Consider the following 4,586-nt stretch of genomic DNA (forward strand, 5'->3'; position numbering starts at 1 on the left):
TATAAAAAATGGCTTCTGTAGACATTCTTTCTCAGTGGGTTGACGTTACGGTCCTTGGGGAGGAACCGTTGGTCGATGCTGAGTTCATCACTCATCTTCGTACTCATCACAGGCTCTGTACTTCGGAGGAGGACGAGCCAAAATATGAACTGATAATCCCGGGTCCTGAAGACCGGGTCTGTTTTGGGAGAGAAAATGAGGCGGCCCCTCATTTTTTCTTTATGTATGAGTGTATGATCACCCGTTTGGGTGTTTTTCTTCCTTTCTCAGATTTCGAGATATCTGTCTTGCATCACTGTAGAGTTGCCCCTACTCAACTTCACCCCAATTCTTGGGGTTTTTTGAAGATCTATCAGTTTATAAGCCATGCTCTGGACTTTCCGACCTCTCTAAGGATTTTTTTCTTTCTCTTCCATATGACTAAGCCCTTTAGTGGGCTAAACAACAAACAGCAATGGGTATCCTTTCGAGCCATACAAGGTCGGAGGATTTTCACCCTTTTTGACGAATCTTTTCACGACTTCAAAAACTTCTTTCTCAAAGTTCAAGCCGTAGAGGGTCACCACCCCTTTTTCCTGGATGAGCATTCCTCCCCTCGCTTCCCCCTTTATTGGTCGCCGCCTTCCTCCTGTGAAAAGTATGGTCCCGATGACCTGGATGAGGTGGAGGCGGCCATTGTGGGGTTTTTCCGAGAAGCGTGGGGGAGGGCCCCATACTTGGATACCAGGAAAATCCTCCAGGGAACACCGACTTTTGTTCAATCTCAACTAGGTAGTGCATGCATTCTTTATTTCCGAGTTGTTTCTGCCGACTTGCATTCTACCGACTTGTAACTTTTGTTAGTTGTTTTCTTTTGTAGATATGGCAAAAAGGAACGCTCAGGAGGCCTACCAAAGGGTCCAGGAGGCTAAGGCGAAGTCCCGGGCTAGGTCCGGGGGTGCTAAAGCAGTCGTCTCTCCTCCTCCTCCTCCTCCTAAGAATACTGGCACTCCCTCTCAACCCCTTATAATTTCTTTCTCCAGTTTGTCTCGACCACCCCCTTCTGCCCAAACTCTCTCCGAGCCAGAGAAGAAGAAGCGCAAGACTTCAGAGTCTGGCTCTTCTTCTTTTGACGGTGGGGTTAAGGCGGATGCTCTGGCATTCGTCCGAAAGAACATCTATCCTTTTATAAGTATGGATGATGTTTCTGTTCGAAACCACCTTACCGCCATGGCCGAGGAGAGTTTTAGGACAGCGGGTGTTTGTGGCAAACTCTTGGACATTTTTGAGAAGACTCCCCTCAGCTCCCTGGGGGCTTCCTCGAAGGTTGAGGAGTTGGAGGAGAGGCTTCTTATGTTTGAAAAACATGAGAGGGAGTTGAAGGAGGAGAGAGATAAATTGAGGAAGGAGAGGGATCACCTTAAGGAGGAGGAGAGTAAGCTGCGGGCTCAATGCACTTTGGAGGCTAATCTGAGGAAAACAGCACAAGATAGCTACCACAGTTTATTTCAAGATATTGTTGCTGTGAGGAAGGACCTGCTGAATTCTCGGAACGCATACGCCGAGTTGGAGGACTCTATCGCCGAAGGCGCCGAGGAGTCTTGGAGAATTTTCTTGGAACAAGTCAGAGTTATCGCTCCCGACTTGGACCTTTCTCCTTTACATCCTGACAAGGTAGTTATTGATGGCGCTATTGTTGATCCTCCTGTCCCCGAGGTCGTTTCCGAGTCAGACCTGAAGACTCGGGGGCAGAGGATTATTGAGTCTCCTCCTCGTCCTAAGGATGCTCCGAGTTCTTCCTCCGTTCCTCCGACTGGTCCTGGTGGCGCCCCTCCGAAGTCTGGCGGTGGTGATTCCTCTACTCCCTTGAAAAGATAACTTTATATTTTTTTATGGCTATATGGGGGCCCGGCCTGTGGGTCCCCCCTTTTTTAAACTTTATTTGTCTGTTGGTGGTTGTGAACAATTTCTGTTTGGCCTTTTAAGGCCGTAAACAAAATATTCTGATCTGTGCCCCCTTTTTTTTTGGATAAGGGTTTAAACAAAGTAAATGCCCTTTTTTGGATAAGGGTGCTAAGTTACCTTGTGCGTGCACATGCTTTTCTGTTTTGGATATGTTTGATCTTTTCGGGAAAACCTTTTTGTTAGCTTGTATTGTTTTCTCGAGCCTTTTTTGTTCAAGGGCTTTTATGCAGCCTTTAAACTTTTTCCAGGTTTTCCTATCTCTTTTGTTATCCTTTATACTCAACTTTGCTTTAGTGAGCTTCCATGACTTAGGTTATTTTTGCGATGCGTTTTTCCTTTACTCGGAGCTCGGTTTTCTTTTACTCGGAGCTTTTTCGAGTTTGTTTTACTCGGATTTTCATTTCGACTTAAGAGTCGGATGATTCCTGAGTTCTTACGATCAACTCATATAACCTCTTTACGCCGACTTGTACCTCGTCGTTTTATCCTGACGACCATCTAGGTCGGTTCATGAGATTTTCACGTTTTGTCGAGCTTAAGTCGGCGCGTTTCGTAGAAAGACTTATAAAAAATAAAGGAGGATATTTAAGAGAGATATAGTAAATGAAAAAGATCTTTATTAATTGGGAAGGTACCTTTTTGCTACTAAGGGTCTTGATAGCATATTTTCCCTTAGCCTCTACTGTGATGCCTCGTTAAAAACCCTTCTCCAGAAAAAACCCTTTTTTGGGAAAAAATCATGAAGTTGGGAAAAGAGTACATCAGGGAGTAGAGTTCGCTTCTAACTGTAGTACCTTTTCATATTACAAGCATGCCACGACCTCGGTAGCTCAGTGCCATTCAGGTCGGTTACTTTATAATAACCTTTCCCTAACACTTCCTTGATTTTGTATGGTCCCTTCCAGTTTGCAGCGAGCTTTCCTTCTCCTGGCTTGTTGACTCCGATGTCGTTTCTGATTAGGACCAAGTCATCCAAGGCAAATGTTCTTCGAATGACTTTCTTATTGTATCTAGTAGTCATCCTTTGCTTTAATGCCGCTTCTCTTATCTGGGCACCCTCTCGGACTTCGGGGAGCAAATCGAGCTCCTCTTTGTGCCCCTGTATATTTCCGACCTCATCATGGAGAATTACCCTTGGGCTTTGCTCATTGATTTCTATTGGAATCATGGCTTCTACGCCGTAGACTAGTCGGAAGGGTGTTTCTCCTGTGGCAGATTGGGGGGTTGTCCTATAAGCCCATAGCACTTGAGGGAGCTCTTCAGCCCAAGCTCCCTTTGCTTCCTGTAGCCTCTTCTTTAATCCCGCCAGTATGACCTTGTTAGCTGCCTCGGCTTGCCCATTGGCTTGTGGGTGCTCCACCGAGGTGAACTGATGCTTGATTTTCATACTGGCTACCAAACTTCTGAAGGTGGCGTCGGTGAATTGGGTTCCATTGTCTGTGGTGATGGAATAAGGTATCCCATACCTTGTGATGATGTTTTTGTAGAGGAACCTGCGACTTTTTTGAGCGGTGATAGTGGCTAATGGTTCTGCTTCTATCCACTTTGTGAAGTAATCTATTCCCACGATCAAGTATTTGACTTGCCCTGGCGCTTGGGGAAAAGGACCTAACAAATCCATTCCCCATTTTGCGAAAGGCCAGGGGGAGGTGATACTGATGAGCTCTTCTGGGGGAGCTACGTGGAAATTTGCATGCATCTGGCATGGTTGGCATTTTTTCACAAAGTCTGTGGCATCTCTTTGCAAAGTCGGCCAATAGAATCCTGCTCGGATTACCTTCCTGGCCAGTGACCTTGCCCCGAGATGGTTTCCGCAGATTCCACTATGTACTTCCTCTAACACCTCGGTGGTCCTTGAGGTCGGTACGCACTTCAGCAATGGTGTTGATATCCCTCTTCTGTAAAGGACATTTCTCACCAAAGTATAATGTTGTGCTTCCCTTCGTATCTTTTTAGCTTCTTTCTCCTCCTTGGGGAGGATGTCGAATTTCAGGTATTCGACAAAGGGGTTCATCCATCCGAGGTTTAAACCGACTACCTCAAGCACCTCTTGTTCATCTTCTGTTTTTGATACCGAGGGCTCTCGGAGGGTTTCTTGGATCAGGCTTCTGTTGTTTTCTCCTGGTTTGGTACTTGCTAACTTGGATAGGGCATCTGCTCTGCTATTTAGATCCCGAGTTATATGTTTAACCTCGGTTTCCGCAAAGCGCCCAAGATGTTCCAAGGTTTTCTCCAAGTATTTTTTCATGTTGGGGTCCTTTGCCTGATACTCTCCGCTTATTTGGGAGGTCACCACTTGTGAGTCGCTGTAGATCATCACCTTTGTAGCGCCAACTTCTTCTGCTAACTTTAATCCGGCAATCAAGGCCTCATATTCTGCCTGATTGTTTGAAGCCGGAAATTCAAATTTCAAGGAAACCTCTATCTGGGTTCCTTTTCCATCTACCAATATTATGCCTGCGCCGCTCCCTGTCTTGTTGGAGGATCCGTCTACATAGAGTTCCCATGTAGTCGGTTCTTCCTCTTGTTCACCTGCGTATTCTGCGACGAAGTCGGCGAGGCATTGGGCTTTAATTGCTGTCCGAGTTTCGTATCTCAAATCAAACTCGGAGAGCTCTATCGCCCATTGAACCATTCTCCCT

This window comes from Arachis duranensis, chromosome 9, assembly GCF_000817695.3.
Source record: "Arachis duranensis cultivar V14167 chromosome 9, aradu.V14167.gnm2.J7QH, whole genome shotgun sequence".
Lineage (NCBI taxonomy): Eukaryota > Viridiplantae > Streptophyta > Magnoliopsida > Fabales > Fabaceae > Arachis > Arachis duranensis.